Source organism: Anastrepha obliqua, chromosome 5, assembly GCF_027943255.1.
Source record: "Anastrepha obliqua isolate idAnaObli1 chromosome 5, idAnaObli1_1.0, whole genome shotgun sequence".
Classification (NCBI taxonomy): domain Eukaryota; kingdom Metazoa; phylum Arthropoda; class Insecta; order Diptera; family Tephritidae; genus Anastrepha; species Anastrepha obliqua.
The window spans coordinates 54503259-54526470 of NC_072896.1; the positions used below are offsets into that span (position 1 = coordinate 54503259).

Genomic DNA, 23212 nt, shown 5'->3' on the forward strand with positions numbered 1-23212 from the left:
TGTTAATTGGCTAGTGTAATTACAGCCATGTTCATAAGTAAAATTAATCCTTCGCATAATCCGTTGGAGAAGAAAGACAAAAAAAACCAAAATTTAAAATGCCTCCCTCGCATAATCCGTTGGAGAAGAAAGAAAAACAAAAAGAAAAACAAAGAAACAAAATTTTTGAAAAACGAAAAAATCGTTACCAACAAAACATAAAAGAGGAAAAAACCCAACATATTTACCTTTTTATTTTTTTTTCCTAATTTTTTGTTCCTTTTTATTTTTTATTTATGAAAACTTGTAATAACAATATAAAGTAAATTTAAACAAATTTTTCTTTTTAATGTTCCCTACTAATCATAATAAAGAATCGTTTTATCCAACAAAAAAAGAAAAACAAATTTTTTTTATTAAAAAAATTAAAAAATTAAAAAAATGATAGAGAATCATATAAGATAAAAACTCATTAATTCTCATTTATAGGAGGAAAGAACCAAAAGAATCCGAATGGAAAAAATTCTATAAGGAAGCAAAGTCGATTAAGCAAAAAACAAATCCGTGCCGTGCCGTGCCGATAAAACAGAAAAAAAAATAAAAAAGAAAAACAAGGTAACACTCAAATTTATTCATTCTTTTTTCTATTGTACTGTGCCTTAAGGTTTAGGGAAAGAATTAAAAACTGGAGGACCTAAAGAAGTTAATTACTGAATTAAATGGGGCGGTTAACGCTATCCTCGATCAAAAAAAATTCCATAATCGATTAGGAACTTATAGGAATCGGGCGTTGGACGTATTTATTCATGGCCTGAATCCTGAACTTTCGAAAATGTTAATTATACAAAAGCCGCGATCGTTGCCAGAGGCATACTCAGCCTGCCTAGATATACAAAATTTGACAATGAGGAATACCCTTATCCACGCTAACACCTTTAATAAGGTAGTTGTCCCAAGGAATCGCTGTATATTGCAGTAGATAAAAAAAAAAGAAAAAAATATATAAGAAAAATTGAAATGGATAAAATTTAGTTTATCTCATTTTCAAACTGTTTAAAGGAAATAAAGTTGCTTTTCTAAAGCGTTGCTTGGCAAACGATGAATGCTCTCAGCGACAAGGAATGCAAGTTCGTGCGCGTATTGGCACACGGCAGGTACACGGCAAGTGCCACTCCAATTATAATACAGATGGGTCATTTTGTATGTTAAAAGCTGCATTTGATCTGGTGTTAAACGAATATTGCTGTATACAATATTATAGTTTGTTGGGGACACTGTTCCTTGTTGCACAGACTGAGATACCAAGAAAAAGTCATAACGTTCTGGACACGTAACTACATCATCGACTATTGTACCAGGAGGCGGATTTCGGCCTCGTGCAAAGAGTCGGGTATTAATACTTTTCGGTACCACAACATATGCAAACATAGGTGGTTTTTCAGAGCCCACACGCTTATACTCTTGCTCGAGTTTCTCAACCACGGAACCTGGAGGTGGATTCCTGCCATTAATGAAGTAACGAGTATTAATTCGCTTCGATACTACTATAAACGCCAAGGGGCAAATCGTAGGTTTCTTCTCATAATCAGAACCTTTCTATCAAAAATTTCACTTCGGTGCTGAAAACTTGATGCAATTGCCCATCACCGACTCCGTCACGATAGAAGAGGATTTTCTTTGGTAACACACCATGCTCTTGTTGATATGCTTTCAAAGCAATGCCCATACGCATTCCATTAGCTGCTCTTATACACATTTGTACGAAATTTTGAACTTCACGTAAATTCCGTGATGGCGTAATCACGTACCACCTCTTAATGTCAACGTGTTTGTACATTGAATTATTTCGAAATTCTCGCGTCCAATCTGCAAATTCATTGCAATCGTAACGTTTTTTTAATAGTCAATATACGAAATCTCTCCATCTTCGGTTGGAAATTTCGACTTGGGCGACTGTTGGAAATCCACGTCATTTATCCGATATGTTTTATTATTATAGTCGGTAAGGATTATTGTTCCAACGACTTCTCCTTTAAAAGCATCATGGTAGTCTGGTTTACCGATGCAATCTTGTAAAATTTTATATAACGTATCAGTGCGCATTACTTTATGAGCAATTTCAGCACATAAGGGAATGTCTTGCTCATGATGTCGTATTGAAGTTTGATATTCAGGTCATAATTCGACGTAAAATAAGATTTAGCACTTGTAGCTGCTGTGAATCAGTCACCTCCAATTGCCCAACGTGTTTAATTTTTGGATAGTTTCACCCTCACGATTTTTATGGGGGGAGGCACAGTACAAAGAAAAGCAGCTCTCTTCCAATCCATAAAATTGGTGGATATTCTTTGAATATCGGGGTTCGACTCCTCTTAAGGAAGAGTGAATGAGTAAAAATATACAAAAAATATATACCAATATATAAAAATGGCACTTTAAAAGGCACATAAAAATTAAAAATACAGATATTTTTTGGCACGTTGAAATAAAAAATAAATACAATAAGAATGACTCTCTCAACCCATAAAATTGGTGGATATTCTTTGAATATCGGGGTTCGACTCCTCATGGGAATGATGAAATTAATAGAGAGCTTTTCAAAAAAAGAATGGCACTTTAAAGAAAGAAAAAATTATAATAAAATTTTTTTTTAACTATTATTAATACACAAAATTTTAATTAATTAATTAATACACAAAATTATAAAGTAAAACTAAAATTTAAAAAACAAAATAGAACATATTAAAATTGCCTAGAAGTTTAAAACACTACAATAGTTTTAGAAGAAATTATTAAGAATATCTTTAAACTTTAAAATTCATTGCAAGATAGGTTAATGCTAATTTGAAAGTAAAATTAAAAATTTAAAAGAAAAATAGAACATATTAAAATTGCCTAGAAGTTTAAAGCACTGTAATAGTTTTAGAACAAATTATTATATTTAAAAATATCTTTAAACTTGAAATTTCAATATGAATCCCCAATTGCTATGTAGTATGTTGTATGCCTAATAAGCATATGCCCACAGTATTGTAGAGTATACAATACATCAAGTGGTCATATGCCATACTCACAACATAGCGACACTTTGTTGCTATGTTTATACAATCAAATATATAAGTGCAGCAATATGATCCGTCACTTATGCGGACTGGCCTGCAGCGTGGGATCTGCAGTGCAAGCACTTTGACGCTTCGACCGTTCGGTCCCAGCGCATTATATATATGCCTTCTGCATGTATATACAATAACATACATACATACATGCATACTACGCTCTCCCGTTCTGTCGCTGCTCTCAGCGGCAGAACTCTATGTATAAGCAGCATGTATTTAGCCTAAGTAATTTTTGAAATAAAAGATTGGATTCAGTTCCATATTAAAAGACAAAGAGTAAACGTGTTTAAAGATAACGAACCACCTTTTTTCCTACATGGCGGCCGTGACAAGTTTTTAGTTTTCGTTTAAAACGTTCGCGCGCCAACATACAACAAAATTAAATTTCAACCAAATGATTTGGCCAAAATACTTAAAGTGCCCAAAGTCGTAGTGGGAGGTGTGAAGCAAAGTGGACAAAAACAGCTACAACAACAACAACACACAAAAAAAAAACGGGGACGCCAGTCAGCGACAGACGACGGCGATGGAGGGATAGCTGTGGATGTCAAAATTAGTATCTGAGTGAGTAGAGTGTAGATGGATAGGAATAAGAAACAAAAAAAGCGCGGCGGAATAAAACAAAAACTGAGGTCGGAAATTGACCGTCTCAGCAAAGAGTTGAGCAATCAAGCCAACCCGCCAGCATGGAACGATTCTGTTTCCATGCATGAAAAGCGCTCGTTTCACGAAGCACAACTAGTGCAATTGATAAATAAAAACAAAAATCCATCTATCACCTACCACCAGATTAAAAACTTGAAAAAGAAAATAATACCTCCATTACCAACAGCTATCCCAGAATACAAGCGACAGTGCCCGGATGACTGCGAGGGACCGCTGGACAACCCATTCTGCAACTACACGTGCAAACATTGCACAGCAGCCTGTGCGACCAGCACCGGCACCGCCTAGCGTTACAAGCTAGGCCAAGGACAAGGACACCACCGAGGACCGACAGCGCTCCCAAGTGCGCACACCAATATATTTTAATTTTCATATATTATTATAATAAAAAAAAATACATTGTAAAATTGAGCGAGAACTCGCCCGATTAGAGTACATGTCGGAAGGCTGTACAAAATATAGGCAGGAAACATTGTAAATTCACCTGCGAGTGAATAAAATAATAACAAAAAATTTTTAAAGTAAAAATATATAAAAATATATTTGTAAAAACAGCAAATGTAAGCAATGAAAAAAAAAAATTGATTGAAAAACAAAAAAAAAGGGATTAATTAATTGTATATATATATATATAGAAGAAACGAAATGACAAATCCATAACTAAAACAAAAAAAAAAATTTTAAAGAAGACAAATAGAAATTTTAAAAATGGGAGGAAAAACTTCCAAAGTTGAGGATAACACAGCCAATGTGCTGAATGTTATATCAGTTGTCGATACAACCAATCATTTAGACATTCAAATTGTTCTTCTTGCTTTAATAGTAGCAATTTCGGCAGCAAATTTATTAATCAAAATTTACTTAATGTACAAACGTACTTTAAAAAAACGATATCTAAGCCGTGCAAACGACTTAGATAAAGTCTAAAATTCATTTTACTGATTTAACCGATTTAACGAACCACCTTTTTTCCTACAGTTACGGTGGAGCACGGTAGCGGCTATGTCATCAGCGGTCATTTTAAATTAATCCACGCTATTGACCTAAAATACTTCGACACCGTATTGCAGAAGCTAAACAGCGTTGTGACGATCACAAATGACGTCGTCGATCGAAGAACCAGGGAAAGGCTCGAGCAGGATGTCCAAAACAAGATAGCTATTCTGAAGGAAGACGTGAACGAGCTGATACGCGCGTGCCAAATGGCTAAGGCTGGCATCGTCAATAGCAATCTCTTAAGCAAGGAAGAAGTTAACCAGCTTGTTGGCGAGATTGACATCCTTCCATACAGTAATGCCATTGAAGCCATCGAGTATAGCAAACCTTCGATCTACACCAACAACACGCTATTGCTGTACGTGTTATCTCTGCCTAAGGTCACGGAGGAAAGATTCAACCACCTTATCACACGAGCTAATGTCCAGAAAGGCCATCGGATAGAATTGGCGTACAAAACTATCCTTATAAGCAAACAGGAGACGTTTGGCATAAAGGGAGACTGTTTGCACTTATCCTCAGCAATGGTATGTGAAAAGAAATCCTTGGACCTGCTACCGGAGGCTGGTTGTTTGGCTCGTCTTCTCAAGGGCGGAGAAACAAGTTGTCCTTACTTGACAAGCAACGCATCTACCATCGAAGTAATCAAAGATGATACTATTTTCCTGAACAATTTCGTTGGCAACATAAGTCCAGGTAAAACCACTACTAATCTTAACGGTTCCTATATTCTCCGGGTAGACAACGAGACGGTAGTAATCAACAACCAAACATATTCAAGCATTACCACCTCAGGAGTTCAGGTGCTCCCACCAATCCTAACTAGCGTCACGAACCGCACAATGGCTATAAACCTCGATCTGGTACATGGAATGGCAATTGACAACTTGGAAATATTGAAGCACCTCAAGTCTGAGACGAATTGGTTTATATTATCCGAGGGATCAGGACTACTGTTACTTATGGTGATAATTTGGTTTATCTGGAGGAAGCTCGCAGCAAGGATCCACTTACCCGAAATAAAAATCGAGAACCAACTTAGTCGAAAGATCGAGAAACGTCCTTCGTCACCTAATCTGCGGGGCGCAGATATTTAAAGGGGGAGGAGTTAAGGCGACTGCCTGACTGCCATGCGTATCAGATGGCACAAGCGCTGCAGCGTTAGTATATAACCACCGCTGCACCATGTGAACCGCTATGTCAGCAAGTTAAGGCAGCTGCCTGACTGCGATTCGCTAGCAATGCGTATCAGATGACACATGCGCAGCAGCGTTAGTATATAACCGCCGCTGCACCGTGTGAACCGCTATGTCAGCAATATGTTAGATTAAGAATTAGCTTAGCTTAAGCATAAGAATAAATTGTCAAGACACTCTTGGTTCTGGACGGAAGAAAAGCACAACGCATTTTTCACTTGCAGCAAAATAGGAGTAAGTATTGAAAAGGGGCCAAGTGGTTGGCCCCCAACTTTAATTTTTTGGTGCTCCCTGAAGGGAGTATCTTAACTTTTATGTAAACTAGTCAGTCTAAATATTATGAATAAAGAGTGCAAGTTAAGATATCAGATATCATTCCGCTCTCGCAAAATATTTTGCGCTCCCACGAATTTTTGCAACTAGACAAATTTTCGTTCCCACAATGTGACTGCATTCCTTTCTTGAATGCAACGTGACTTTATGGTATAATTAGGCTTTTTGCAAACAGATGAAGGTAGTGCTAAACGGACTGTTGTAAGCTTCAGACTAAATGTATGAATTAATAAAGGTGAGAAAAATGTTAATAATGTGTTTTTTTTTTACTAAACGAATAAACTAATGAAATAACTAGAGGCTCAACCGGGATGCCCCATCGTATAATATTCTGAAAATAAAAAAGTAAGGATTCAATAGAGACATTAAAAAAAAATAAGTATCCCAACCAGTGGAGAAAAAATCCTAAAAAGTATCCAACCTGTGGAAAAATTTTAATAAATAAGTATCCCAACCAGCGGAGAAAAAATCCTAAAAAGGATGTCCAAAACAAGATAGCTATTCTGAAGGAAGACGTGAACGAGCTGATACGCGCGTGCCAAATGGCTAAGGCTGGCATCGTCAATAGCAATCTCTTAAGCAAGGAAGAAGTTAACCAGCTTGTTGGCGAGATTGACATCCTTCCATACAGTAATGCCATTGAAGCCATCGAGTATAGCAAACCTTCGATCTACACCAACAACACGCTATTGCTGTACGTGTTATCTCTGCCTAAGGTCACGGAGGAAAGATTCAACCACCTTATCACACGAGCTAATGTCCAGAAAGGCCATCGGATAGAATTGGCGTACAAAACTATCCTTATAAGCAAACAGGAGACGTTTGGCATAAAGGGAGACTGTTTGCACTTATCCTCAGCAATGGTATGTGAAAAGAAATCCTTGGACCTGCTGCCGGAGGCTGGTTGTTTGGCTCGTCTTCTCAAGGGCGGAGAAACAAGTTGTCCTTACTTGACAAGCAACGCATCTACCATCGAAGTAATCAAAGATGATACTATTTTCCTGAACAATTTCGTTGGCAACATAAGTCCAGGTAAAACCACTACTAATCTTAACGGTTCCTATATTCTCCGGGTAGACAACGAGACGGTAGTAATCAACAACCAAACATATTCAAGCATTACCACCTCAGGAGTTCAGGTGCTCCCACCAATCCTAACTAGCGTCACGAACCGCCAATGGCTATAAACCTCGATCTGGTACATGGAATGGCAATTGACAACTTGGAAATATTGAAGCACCTCAAGTCTGAGACGAATTGGTTTATATTATCCGAGGGATCAGACTCATTGTAGAAGTTGCAAATTATCAAGCAAGTGCTGCCTTCATTCGTGATAATAAAGTTTTCGATCAATTCGTCTCACTAATTGATATGTTTTTGTTTAAGTTCCCAAGCAATCCGTTCGCCAAAGCACGAGTCGGTTCTATTGTATTGAGGTATCTCGGATGTTCAGGATTGGAGACCTCGCTTATCTAAGACGTTTATTGAAGAAAATAGAGTTAGGAGAGGCTCCGATTCCAAAGAAGGAAGGGGAGCACTTGAACATAGACATTTTTTTCGCAGAAAACCTAAAATTTATAACTTGCATCGATTCATAATCAAAATTCATGGTTATTAAAAATATAGAAGGAAAAACAAATTTAGGAGAAAAGGTTTTAGATGTGTTTCAAAGTTTTCCGAATGCCAAGAAAATAACACTTGATAACGAACCAGGACTTTTGAGTGCCCAATTTAAATCACTAATGCAAAGATTACGGATTGAATTATATTATTGTACTCCACGACATAGTAACACAAATGGCCAAATTGAAAGAGCAGTTACACTTTACAATCATACAATTCTCTCAGTTACACAGAATAAACCCGTAGACATTTTCTTTAATAAGACCCCACAAAATTTAGTTGAAATTTTGAAAAAAAGCACAAGACAAAATGATTTTAAAAAATAATCCAAGCAATATAAAAACTTACCAGCCAGGAGATGTTATTTACGAAAAAATCATAGGACAAAGGAATAAACTACTGCCACGTTACAGGAAACAAAAAGTCAAAGAAGATTTATGCAACAAAGTCAAAATACAATTTCGTGACAGAATAATTCATAAGGATAATACTAAATAGGTTTTACCATTCCTTCCTCTACAGGAAATGACGAACGTTTTTTTAATACTTCTTGCAATTCTTAATATCTGCAATTTGGAAGTTCAAATATTGGACTACTCACATTCACAACTAATTTCAATTCACCTCGAACAAGCGCGACTACAAAACGGAAACTTTCAGCGCTTATTCATGTTTTAGAGTTGACCGAGTACAAAAGGACTATTGACGGCATAGAACTTGAAATTCAAGAAAAAGTACTGGGAAACAGCACCGTATTGCCTTTTCTTTTATATGACATAAAGCAGCTTAGAGATGCTCTAAAAAGGATTACTCCAAGGAAGAAACGTTCAATTGACATCCTTGGAACAGCGTGGAAATGGATAGCTGGCACCCCTGATCACGAAGATCACTCTGTGGTTGTCAAAAAAATTAAAGGTTTATTAGGTAACAACGAACGACAGAAAGTAATTAACAAGGACACCATCGACAGAATAAATTTACTAACTAACAGAACTAACAATATACTGAGGACGTTACAATCACTTCAAGAAGTTAGAAGAACAATAGAGGAATCAATTGCCAATAAGTTAAAGATTGTTAAAGACGAAATAGTCAACATCGAATACGCTCTACAGTGGGCTAAAGTAGGAGTTATAAATTCTTTTTTATTATCAGAAAAGGAAATGGGAGAAGCAAAAACGTTTCTAGATTTCGAAAAATTCCCTTATAATAATTTAGAAGAAGCATTAAGTTTCACTAGTATAAAAATAGGTACGAATGAAAACATGTTAATATATATTATAAATTTGCCAGCAATAGAGCAATTAATTTGTGCAAAATTGCTAATTAAGCCTGTAAAACGAAATAATTTTTTAAAATGCAATAATGATTTATATGAAATCAAAAAACAATGTAATAAAGTTAACGAATTGACTATTTGTAATAGGGATAATTTACTAGAAGTAAGTAATTCTAATTGTGTGAAACGGATTTTGAACAGCAAAAATCATAGTTGCACTATAATAAACAAACACGTACCTTCAGTACAAGCGCTTTTTCAAGGAACGATCTTTTTGAACCAATTCGAAGGGTTCGTAGAAATTTCAAGGAATAAATCCTACCAACTTTCGGGAACGTATCTACTTCAATTTCACAATGAAACCGTAACAATAGATAACAGAACTTACATTTCAAGAGAAATTTCAACTTTGAAACCACTTCCAGCCGTATTGCAATTGACAGCAAATAAATGTAATATTGAAGAAGTCCTCTCCTTGGGGATGATGAAAGAACTTCACTTAAATAATATAGAAGAAATAAACTCAATATCCACTAAAGAAAATTTAACACTGTCATTTAATTTGATCATGTCAGTAATACTCGTACTACTTTCCTGTGTGTCCGCAATGTTCTACAAGTTGAGCACCAAACCAAAGTCAAAAGTTGAAATAACAAATATAGTTAACGAAGGATCAGAGCCGAAGGCGTTGAATCCTGATGAACTCTCTTGTCACAAGACTAAATGCGGATTCCGCAGCATTAATGATTTACCGGTCTACTAACAATCGGGACGATTGATCTTACGGGGGAAGGAGTTAAGATATCAGATATCATTCCGCTCTCGCAAAATATTTTGCGCTCCCACGAATTTTTGCAACTAGACAAATTTTCGTTCCCACAATGTGACTGCATTCCTTTCTTGAATGCAACGTGACCTTATGGTATAATTATGCTTTTTGCAAACAGATGAAGGTAGTGCTAAAGGGACTGTTGTAAGCTTCAGACTAAATGTATGAATTAATAAAGGTGAGAAAATGTCAATAATGTTTTTTTTTACTAAACGAATAAACTAATGGAATAACTTGTATGTATGTATAAATTTATGTTAAAGTAATAAGTTGCAATATTGTTAGAATTCAAGTTGATTCAGAGATAATCGCATAGATGGCGCGTCGATGTCGATTCAAGCAATTCAAGACCGCTGGTAACGCTGCCTCTTGCGATGATTTGCATTTTTATATATAAGTTAATGCAACATTTATTCATATTTCAATATTTAGTCAGCATATTTCATGACTGCTTACATTGCAGCTAAATGCTTATAAATCATTTATGCTTACTTTACTGTGCCAAATAATTAAAATGCTGATCAATAAATAATTATGTAAACCAGCATAAGAAATGCTGATCAATAAGAATTATGTAAACCAGCATAAGACTATTTATAAGAGGTATTGTAATTTTAAGTAATCAGTGTAAAAAGATAATTGAATTAATAAAGAGCTAAGCTCTTAAATATTTTTTAAAAAACAAAAATAAATATATAATTTATTAACTTATATATAGTTACACTTGAAGCGAAAAGAGAAATTCGAAGCTTTGCCATTTTTTTATTTTTTACCGAAGAACTTTGTAACGCTATTAAATCGAACAAGAAGAATTTTGTAACGCTGTTAAATAAAACAAGAAGAACTTTGTAAACCAAAAAGGTGGTGGCATGAGTTTTATTAATTACTCGGAACTACAACAATTTATACACCACATACATATATACACTGCTTACATATAAGTTAACACCACACCTTACAAAACCTCAAATTGGACAATAACCCCATGGATTAGTGGCACCGATAATACATCCGGTGAATTCGTTATGACCGCTGACGCTGCATCAGCATTCCACGAACATTTACATCAAATTAATAAATGTATCGATCAGCAACAATAATGAGTCAACAATAGTCAGCATATTGATGGTCGAAATAGGTGTAATGTAGAAGTAAGAAACATAATGTAATTAATCTTAAGTTGAGCTTAAACGAATAAAGACAAATGAATCGGACAATAGTCCGATTGTCCTTTTTAAAAATTAAAATCGAAATGTAAAATATTAACTTATGTATATACAAGTTAACACCACAGTTAACTCGCTCACCTGCAGCAGAAACACACATGTCTATTGAAATATGCTGACAGTGCGTCTGCCTAATGCAACGTGACCCACACGCGCATCCGGCAGACAGTAATTTCACCTGGAATACACAACATTGTGGGAACCGCTATGTCAGCAGAGTTAGGGTAGGAAAGTTAACACAGTCAATATTCTCTGTTCATAAAAATGTAGAAACAGCTAAATCACATTTTGTGCGAACGAAGGTGATCGCGACAAAATGTGAAGAACCTTACTTACCTGTTCCATTTGCAATTTGATGATTAGCCAATATTTACTTACATGCAATATTTAGCGGAAGCAATCGCAACGGAATATAAGCCGCCGCGACTTCCAACAACAACAATAATAATTATAAAATATTGAATTACACAAATAACAATTTAGCAAGTAAGCAATTTCGTTGTAAATTGTAGCAAAATAAGAATTTAGTAAGTAAGCAAATTGTATTAGCAAGTAAGCAATTTTGTACTATATAAGACATTATCAAATAAAGCAAGCAGGTTCAGTTCAAACTTAAAATCAGTTTTACGAGTCGTGGCCTGCAGTCGATAACTGGAATAAGGCTAGCTTAAGTATAAAAGGTTCTGAGTGTGGCGCTTCGCGGGCAATCTTCAACCAGTTAAGTGGCTTGTTATACAAAATCTAATAAAGTGTACCGTTCAAACATATTTAACATAAGGGAGAATTAATTCCAGGATAACAATATACACAACACCAAAACAGCAAAACTTGTCACTAAGCCAAACAATAGCTATCTACTAGTAAACATATAACGAACGACGCATCTCAATAGTATAAGTACCACTAGAATCTATGTAAGCGTCGGCGTCAAGAACCTTTTTTTACACTAGAATGTACCAATTAATTAAAAATTTAAACGAATCATTGCGAAATAAAATACATTTTTAAAAAATCCCTTTAAATACAATAATAATTAACTTAAATAAGTACAGTTAGTTATTCAAATAGTTAGTAACATACGAAAAATTTTGACTTGGGGACCAAAACTTTAAACTTACGTAGGCAAAGTGTAGTCTGGTATGGCGTAAGTATGTTAAAGTGTGTTTTTAGTCAATTCAATTTGTGATTGTGTGAATTAAATTCTTCTATGAAATAATTCATTATGACCCGGAACTACGCGGAGTTATATCACAACATTTATGGGTAATATTAATGCTCTCGCAATCACAACAACTAGACAAATTCTGCTAAAAACTCCTTTTTGTGATTAGGATTTACATTGTCCATGAACAATGAATTTTAAAATAACTTATTTACATTTAAATATTGTTGAAAATAAATCCGACTCTGTAGTACATACACATTAACATATGTGTATACAAATACATATTGCCATGCAATTTTCCATTTTAAAATTGAAGTCAGTTACTAAAATAAAGCGCAGTGAACAGGTTATGGGCCCAGCCACGAGGGTCTCGCGCTTTGAGTAATCGGGATATCAGTGGATTAGAAGTTGTTCGAGAATCTGCAACTTGAGTGGATTGTGTGCGGTCACCATGGGGTCTATGTACCAGATTGAAAAATTGGATAAAGGCAACTATGACTCCTGGAGCATCCAAATGCGCAGCGTGTTGGTGCATGCAGAGATATGGATGGTGATGAACGGAGAGCGACCACTAGCAGAAGCGGCGAGCTGGAATGCACTCGACGAAAAGGCATTGGCAATGATCACATTGAGCGTGAAGCCATCGCAGTTGTGCTACTTGAAGAACTGTGCGACAGCGGCGAGCGCATCGAAGAAGCTCAAGGATGTGCATCAACCCAGTGGGCCAGTAAGGAAGGTGTGCCTTTATAAGAAGTTGCTTGGTTTGCGGATGACGGACGTTATGTGCAGCTACATCAATAAGTTTTGCTCAGCGGTGGACAAGCTCTCGGAGCTAGACATTAAACTCAGCGAGGAGCTAGCAGTCATAATGTTGCTTTCAAGCTTGCCTAAGCAGTATGAGAATTTTGTAATAGCCATGGAAACACGAGACAGTTTGCCTTCGCTAGAAGTGTTAAGAATAAAATTATTGGAAGAAGGTGAGCGCAGAGGGGCACCGAATCCAAGGCGGTAAATTGCAGCGAGCAACAGGCATTCCATGAAGATACAAAGGCGTTACGGAAAAAGAGAGGGGAAAAGAAAGATATCGAATGCTATAGGTGCGGGCAGCGCGGTCATTATAAAAATCAGTGCAAAAATAAAATCAAAGAAGAATCAACAAAAACGCAACAACAACAACATCGACCATTTACAGTTTTAGCAGCGGCAGATGTAAGTAAGTTAGAAGATTCGAGTTGGTGTCTAGACAGCGGGGCGACAGCGCACATGAGTTATAACTGGCGCAGTCGGTAGTTCGGTCAACGGTTCTGAATAGATAAATTTAAAGTGTAAAAACTGAATTAGTGATTGTGGCTTGATTGTTGACGGCATATCAACAACAAGTACTGCAAACCAAGTACACCAATTAAAGTGAACTTTGTTGAGGGCATATCAGCATTGCAGAGGACCACTTTAAAGCCATTTAGACCGTGGAGTTTTGACTCCTTATGACTAGGAAGAACTGAATCATGGAAAAAGGCTCCTGATAACTCTGATCCCGTAACTAATGTAAGTCAATTATTGTTTTCTTGTTCAAATTGTACAAAAACCATACATACTTTTATACAATATAAAAACATACGTGATTGTTATATACAATAGAAAATTTGAAACATAAACGCAAATAAAGAAATTTGGTAAATATAACTATATAAAAAAAAAAAAAAATTTTAAATATATTGTATATAAGAAAAAATAAGTGAAAAAAAATGTATATAAAAGGATACTTTATTTAATGAGCAAAATACAAAAAAGATTGAGTTTTCTTCCGTATCCAAAAAGACACAAAAGTCTTACGTCAATACCTGAAAATATCGAAGTTGATAAATTTACTTTTGATACAATGAGTTTACCACAACTAAATACAAATACGGGTGCCTCCTCGGTTTCTCCACCGCAAAATACTCAATATAAAAATTTGTATGACAATTTGAAAATACCGGACGCGATCAAAGATCTGCCAAAATTTGATGGTAACCCGAATTCATTACACGAATTTATAACTAACGTTGAAGAAATTCTGCAATTTATAAGAGGAACCGATGGGACACCCTACGGCCAAGTATTGTTGCCAGCCATCAGAAACAAAATCGAAGGGCAAGCAAACGACATTCTAAACATGTATGGCACTCAGTTAATCTGGGATGATATAAAAAACAATCTGATACTACATTATGCGGATAAACGCACAGAAACTTCTCTTATAAGAGATCTTCATGACCTCAGGCAAGGAAGTACATCTGTCAATGAATTCTACAGCGAAATAATAGCTATACAATCGCCTTTAAGCAACAATTTGCCTCTCCAAGAAATGGATCCGAGTGCAACTAAGGCAAAAAAAGATTTATTCCGAGAAATGTGTCTTAATGCTTTTTTGGCTGGCCTAAGAGAACCTTTAGGTTCAAATACTAAAGCAATGCGTCCAGAAACCTTAGCAATAGCATTCTCTTACTGCCTTGAAGAACAAAACATACAATACCAAAAACCAAACGAAAGATACTTCTCTCGCAAACAAAACTTTAGAACTTACCCCAATAATCACTATGTTAACCAGTACACTACACAACTTAAACAACAAAACTTTAACAGAAATTTTTCAACACCAAACACTTGTGATATTGCTGTCGAAAAGGTGACTCGTTATTTTTTTTTTACATTGCTGTGGAGAGATATTATAATATAACTGGAGAGATATTATTACGGCCGCTATCGCAACCTCAACGGAACACAACAAGCACCAGTAAAGCCACCTAGTGCTAATGTCTCAACCGGTCATCAACACCGGAAGTGAAGTCCCAGCAGTAACGAACTAAATATTATATAAGTTATATGAAATAAACGCTTATCTAAACTAAAAGTTAATACAATAACATTTCCATTCAATTTAGGGCATACAAAATAAATAGCTTACTAATCAATTATTGTAATAACATTTCCATAGAATTTAAGTTATATGAAATAAATTGCTTATTAAACATCTCCAATATTTTAATCACAAAAATGTATAAATAGTAGTTAAGAATCAATAAAAGAATCACTTGTCATATTGCTGTCGAAAAAGTAACTTGTTGTTTTTTTTCATATTGTTGTGGGGCGATAACGTAAATGGCGCAGTCGGTATCCCAGTGAACGGTCCACGAAATGCAAAAGTGAAATATCCTGAAGTGACCTCTGACGGGACATCAGAGCAGGCTAAAAGGAAATCATAAAGGCACAATTGAATCCAGCTGCAGAAATTCCGAAGGCATATCGAAAGAGGCAAACCATTCAAAACAAGTACCGGATCGGAGTAGCTTCGACTACTTACCGCTGGAAGAACCTGGGAATGCGGCGTATATTTGTACTGGCCTTATGGTAAGTCGAAAACTGTTAAGAACCGTTAAATAACATATATTACATAAAAAACCGTTTGCACATCTGTATGCACGCCAAACATAAATTAAAGCAAATATAACAAACGTGGACACAAGTTCCACGCACACAAAAACCCAAGCCTCTACCCAAAGATCCTTTAGAACAGACCAAACTATGCGTTCTATTACTCCAAGAAAACCCGAGTTCCAAAAGAACGAACTATTCAACTTCCAACATTCCAATCCATTAGAACCCCTACCACCAAAACCCGGACGAATACCAAGATACACGTGGAATCTTAGTAAACATTGATAACCAAAATTTTCGCTACTCAGCCTCGAACTACTAACAGGATACCTAGACATTAACAAACACGGTTCTGAACTAGGTTACATCAATATTTCATCTCCCTTCGGCAGACCGCTCAAGTTTTTAATCGACACAGGAGCATCCGCATCATTCATAAGTCTAAAATTTGTTAACCCTTCAGACCTTACTAACTGCAAACCAATAACTATAACAACAATTCTTAATAAATATAAATTAGACAGAGAAGTGACGCTTCCAAACTTTATTGAATTTAAACAACCAGGAAAACAAAGATTCTTAGTATTTGATCTCCACAACTATTTTGATGGTCTAATTGGCATCGATATCCTGACTCAGTTAGAAGCTAAAATAGATTTGCAAAAGCAACATGTCAAAACGAAAAACGCAGTAATTCCGTTAAATTTCAAACCAAACTTTTCCTCTGGCAAACATATCATTCCTCGCAACTCAAAAGTAGTTCTAAAAATCTCTGTAGACCTCCAAGATGGAAAAATTTTCATAAATGTGACTTATATCAACGAAACGCTTTACATACCAGAAGGAATATATTACGCGAAAAACTGGTATAGTCTCGTGGAAGTAATAAATATTTCAGACGATCAACAACTGCTACTCATCGAACAACCCATAAAAGTGGAAAAATATAATGACGAAGAATTCATTGAAACCTTTAATTTTGATGCAAACCTATCAAATGGTGAAAATATCGACCTTCTCCCATTAATCCGAACAGAACATTTAAATATTGAAGAAAAACAAAAACTTCTAAAATTATGCCAAAACTACACGGACATATTTTTTAAAGAAAATGAAAATTTAACATTCACAAACAAAATTAAGCACAAGATAACTACGACAGACGATATTCCTATACATACGAAATCTTATCGCTACTCTCATACACACAAAACGGAAGTACAACGCCAAATCGCAGATATGCTTAAACAAGGAATCATCCGCCCAAGCTATTCCCCTTGGAGTGCTCCAGTATGGATTGTATCCAAAAAACCAGACGCAAGTGGCAAACAGAAATGGCGGTTAGTAATTGATTGCAGAAAACTAAATGAAAAAACTGTTTCAGACAGGTATCCTCTTCCAAACATTAATGAGATTTTAGATAAATTAGGAAAATGCTTGTACTTTACCACGCTTGATTTAGCAAGTGGTTTCCACCAAATTGAAATGGATGAAAAAGATATTCCTAAAACTGCATTCACAGTAGAAGGTGGTCATTATGAATACGTACGGCTTAAAAAATGCACCTTCCACTTTCCAACGAGTAATGGACAATGTTCTAGGCGATCTTGTAGGCAAGATATGTCTTGTCTACCTTGATGACATTTCATATACTCAACTTCCCTTCAAGAACACATCCACAGCCTACAATTGGTGTTCGATAAATTGCGATCCTCCAATTTTAAAATTCAGCCAGATAAATCGGAATTTCTCCACAAAGAAACCACTTTCCTCGGACATATTATTTCCACAGATGGCATTAAGCCAAATCCCGCAAAAAAAGGCGCTACAAAAAACTTTCCAATACCTCAAACCCGAAAACAAATCCAAAGTTTTATAGGTTTTGTAGAATACTGCCGGAAATTTATAAAAGATTTCTCAAAACTCACCAAACCCCTAACTGAATGCATGAAAAAAGAAAAAATAATTGAACTAAATGACCGTTATATAAACGCCTTCAATACATGTAAATATATTTTAATTAACGACCCCTTACTACAATATCCTGACTTTACAAAACCATTCATATTAACAACAGACGCTAGCAATTTTGCACTAGGCGCAGTTCTATCCCAAGGACACATAGGGAGCGACAAACCAGTCTGCTATGCTAGTCGCACACTCAGTGATTCAGAATGCAATTATTCGACAATAGAGAAGGAACTATTAGCTATAGAATGGGCTACTAAATATTTCCGTCCTTACCTTTTTGGGCGCAAATTCGTCATTACAACAGATCACAGACCCTAACATGGTTGATGAGTTTAAAAGAACCCAATTCAAAACTGGTCAGATGGCGACTCAAACTAGAAGAATTTGATTACGAAATAATTTACAAAAAAGGGAAATTAAACACAAACGCAGATGCACTTAGCCGAATCGAAATAGACCCACCAACCGAAGTAGACATAAATATAAACGACACACTCTCCAATCAAGGCACCTCAGGTAGCACTGTACATTCAGCAGAAGAAAACCTCAATGACGGTATATATACACTTAGCCCACAAAGTCTGCGTTCACCTCACTAAATATTATATGTTATATTAATATACAGCACTTATGTATTTTACAAAACAATGCTTTTCGTTTATTTATTCTCTACATATTCAGTTGCAAAACTGTGAAAAAATTGTTCAGATTCGTGCATGCATATGCGAGATAACGGCATTTGAATGTCGCGACAACTAAATACAACCGCCAAAAAGTCTGCGTTCAGTTTATTTGTTTAAATGATACCGTTAGTTTTAAGAATGCTTCTTGCTTTTTATTGCGCAGTTTTTATTATTTGCATATTAGTCAGTTGTTTAACGCACCCAATGCTGCATCTTGTTTACGGAAAGGATTAATTTTTAAGCATGGAGTCAAAAGGAAAAGAAATTAGTGTTGGAGAAAGAAAAATAATTATCAAATTATGGAAAGAAGGAAAATCCTTTCGAAAAATAGGCCAAACTGTTGGAAGAACGTATTCCTCTGTACAACGCGTTATAAATAATTTTAAAGCAACTGGGATTTTAACATCTAAGCCGAGAAATGGTCGTCCAAAAAAATTATCTTTTCGAGAAGAACGCAAAATAATATGCATGGCGAAGACAAATCCGCGAACTACGTCCACAAAAATTGTTGAAAACGTGCAACAGACGTTCAATAAAAAAATTTGTGCGGAAACTGCAAGAAAAATTTTACATAAAGCTGGGTATCATGGTAGGGTAGCCCGTAAAAAACCATACATTTCACATGTCAATCGGCGTAAACGTATTGAGTTCGCTAACGCCTATATAAATAAGTCTCCAGAGTTCTGGAAACAAGTTATATTTTCAGATGAAAGTAAGTATTGCATTTTCGGCATTAAAGGACGTCAAATTGTTTGGCGGAAACCAGGAACAGCGCTGGAAAAACAAAACCTTGTAGGCACTGTCAAGCATGGTGGTGGTGGCATTATGGTGTGGGGTTGTATGGCAGCTGCTGGTGTGGGTAAACTGAGCTTTATTGAATCCACAATGGATAGGTGGGGGTATCTTAATATTTTAAAACAAAATTTAAAGCAAAGTGCAGAAAATCTTGGATTGTCATCAACGTTTTGGTTTCAACAAGACAATGACCCAAAGCACACAGCGGAGGTTGTACGACTTTGGCTATTGTATAATGCTCCAAGACAGCTTAAAACGCCCCCCCCAATCACCCGACCTCAACCCCATAGAGCACCTTTGGGATTTACTAGAGAAAAAAATACGACAGCATGTAATAACTAGTAAAGAGTCCTTAGGAAATGTTCTGCAGACAGAATGGGAGAAAATTACAACAGAAGAGACAGAGAAGTTGGTATATTCGATGCCAAACCGATTGGCGGAAGTTTTAAAACTACGGGGCTACCCAAGTTGATATTAATTTTCTTTTTAAGATAATATTTTTCATATTTTTCATACTTGATGTAAAACTGAACGCAGACTTTTTGGTTATTTATTTCTTTTGTTATGGCACTTATGTCACGTTATATCAATATCGAGAAGATTAATATAATTATTGTTTCTGTTATTTAAACTTAAGAAAATAAGAAATAAACTTATGGCAATAATTTGATTTGAATTATAGATTTATGTTTTATTTTCACATTACACGCAAAAAGTCTAAGGTGAACGCAGACTTTGTGGGCTAAGTGTACATATTTCAGAAAAACCTTTAAATGATTTTAATCTTCAATATATATTCGAGAAAAATCCTACCGGTTCAGAAACATTAACACAAATGCGTTTCAAAAATAAACGACGGTATTCACTGAAGAAGTAATAACCGAAATTTTCAAAAAATTTCTTAATCCAAACCGGGTATCAGCTATATTTACGGACGATGACACTTTCCGAATAATACAGACAGTGTATTCAAAATTTTTCTCGAACAGTAAGTTTTTCAAGCTATTGCGCTGTAAAGATTTACTAGATGACATAAAAAACACTGACGAGCAGGAAAAGGTAATAAGAAAGTATCATCAGAACAACAACCATCGAGGTATAAACGAAACCCATCTCCACCTTAAAAGAAAATTATATTTCCCATTTATGAAAAATAAAATTACTCAAATACGACAGAAATCCCCCGAAACCTGTTTACCAAAAACCAGAAACCCCAGAAAAACCCATAGATATCCTTCACATGGACATTTATAGCATAAAAGTTAACACAGTCAATATTCTCTGTTCATAAAAATGCAGAAACAGCAAAATCACATTTTGTGCGAACGGAAGTCATCGCGACAAAATGTGAAGAACCTTACTTACCTGTTCCATTTGCAATTTGATGATTAGCCAATATTTACTTACATGCAATATTTAGCGGAAGCAATCGCAACGGAATATAAGCCGCCGCGACTTCCAACAACAACAATAATAATTATAAAATATTGAATTACACAAATAACAATTTAGCAAGTAAGCAATTTCGTTGTAAATTGTAGCAAAATAAGAATTTAGTAAGTAAGCAAATTGTATTAGTAAGTAAGCAAATTGTATTAGCAAGTAAGCAATTTTGTACTATATAAGACATTATCAAATAAAGCAAGCAGGTTCAGTTGAAACTTAAAATCATTTTTACGAGTCGTGGCCTGCAGTCGATAACTTAAATAACCAACAAATTCTTACAATAATTGACAAATTTTCAAAATTTGCCGCAGGATATACTCTACCATCCCGAAATAGTATTTGCATATTAAAATCTCTAAAAAACTTCATTAACCTATATGGCATACCACGAAAAATAGTTGCAGATCAAGGATCAGAATTTACTGCAAACATTTTTAAAGATTTTTTTCGTCAATTTCAAATTCTATTGCATATTACTTCATTCCAACAGAGCAAAAGTAATGCTCTAGTTTAGAGACTTCACTCCACTCTTACTGAAATATATAGAATTGTGGCGACAACTAGAAAGGAAAACAACCTAAGTGAAAGCCATGATGATATATTAACTGAAACTCTCATAACATATAACAATTCAATACACTCCGCAACTAAATTAACTTCCTTCGAATTATTTTTTGGTAGAACTTTCAAATTTAATAATACAGTTAAATTTAATAACGAACATGAATACCTCACAAAACTCAATGAATTTCAGAACATCCTATATCCTCTAATTAAAGAAAAAATGAAACGAGATACCAACCTTGTCATACAAGGACGTTCAATAATGTGTGTGACTGACACATAGATGGCGGCACTAGTACTAAATCAATATTTTTTCGAAAGTTGGCAACCTTTTTAGGCTTACTGTCAAAATCATATGTTAATCCGACCATTTGTTTACAAGTTACAGTGCTTTAAGTGACGCTACTTTTGAGTTAAAAAAAAATGAATTCAAAGCAATTCCGTGTGCTGATTTATCATTGTTTTTTAATGAAAAAAACATACTGTTCAATGCCAGGAATGGCTTGAAAAACATTATTCGGACTCTGCTCCATCAAAAAGAAGCATTTGTTATTGGTATGCCGAATTCAAACGTGGTCGTACAGACACCGATGACATTCCATCTACTGGAAGGCCAAATGACGCTGTTATTCCGGAAAACGTTGAAAAAACACTGAAAAAAAGTGAAAGTGAGGGAGATTGTTGACATTCTAAAGATATCAGCAGGCAGTGTACACACCATAATACACGAACATTTGGGTATGAAAAAGGTGCTTTCCAAATGGGTGCCGCGTTTGCTCACACCGGAGCAAAAACAACAACGAATCGATGATTCAAAGAGCTGTTTTGACATGTTTACGCGCAATAAGTCGGAGTTTTTGCGTCCAAAATGATGACCAGATTGTATTCAATTTTCCAGCAGAAAATTCAACAGCTGATACACCAGGCCATGATAGAGTGAAGCTACTTCCATGTAGTGATGACGATGATTAGCAGGCAGATTCGTTCAGTGATAGTATCGGTAGTGATCAATACGCCAGCGCAGAAGAGTCAGAACTGATACACAAACAAGGCGTGAAGATTGGACCCGGTAGACCGAAATTAATTCGAACTTGTATGCCAGGACGTCCAAAGAAAGATTACAATATCATCCACGCAGCACAAGCTAAAGAGATACAGTTGCCGCAAACATTTGGTGAAGCATGTGGCAGAAAGCAGGCAGCCATGGACGCAGAATATGAGGCACTGGTGGCGAATGGTACGCGGACGCTGACAGACTTACCCAAAGGCCAGAAGGCGATTGGCTGTAATGGGTTTACACAGTCAAGAGAAACGAAGTTGGTGATGTTAAAAGTCATAAAGCACGTTTGGTAGCTAAAGGGTGCTCACAAAAGTTCGGCGTGAACTATGGTGAAACATTCTCACCGGTGTGTCGGTATGAAACAATACGCTTAATTCTTGCGCTTTCTGTTGAACTGAAACTGCACCTGCATCAAATGGACGTTTGTACAGCACATCTTAATAGCGAGTTAAAAGACGTAGTCTATATGAGGGGTATGCAGATAAGACCTGCCCCGGAAGAGTATTGAGGTTGAACAAAGCGTTTTATGGTTTAAAACAAGCAGGGAAGGAGTGGAACTCCAAGCTGAATGCAGCGCTAGTTGAAATTGGGTTCACTCAGTGCCAAAACGAGCCATGCTTGTATAAGCAGGACATGAAAGGTAGTCTTTGTTTAATTCTAATTTATGTAGATGATTTTCTTATATGTAGCGTGCCAGAAGAAGACAGATTTGATACAAATCAAATCAACGATTTCAACAATGTTTGAGTGCGTCAACAAGGGTCAATTGCAGATGTTCTTAGGTATGTAGATACAGAGCGATGGTGATTTAGGCAACATATCGATGAACCAATCATTTTATATCAAAGATGCGTCACATGCGTCACAG

At 35.9% G+C, this 23212-nt stretch overlaps 1 pseudogene; it reads right to left on the reverse strand.

Moving 5' to 3' along the window:
- Nucleotides 1-1032: 1032 nt before the first annotated feature.
- On the reverse strand, nt 1033-3058 carry LOC129248766 (protein aubergine-like; annotated as a pseudogene).
- Nucleotides 3059-23212: the final 20154 nt, after the last annotated feature.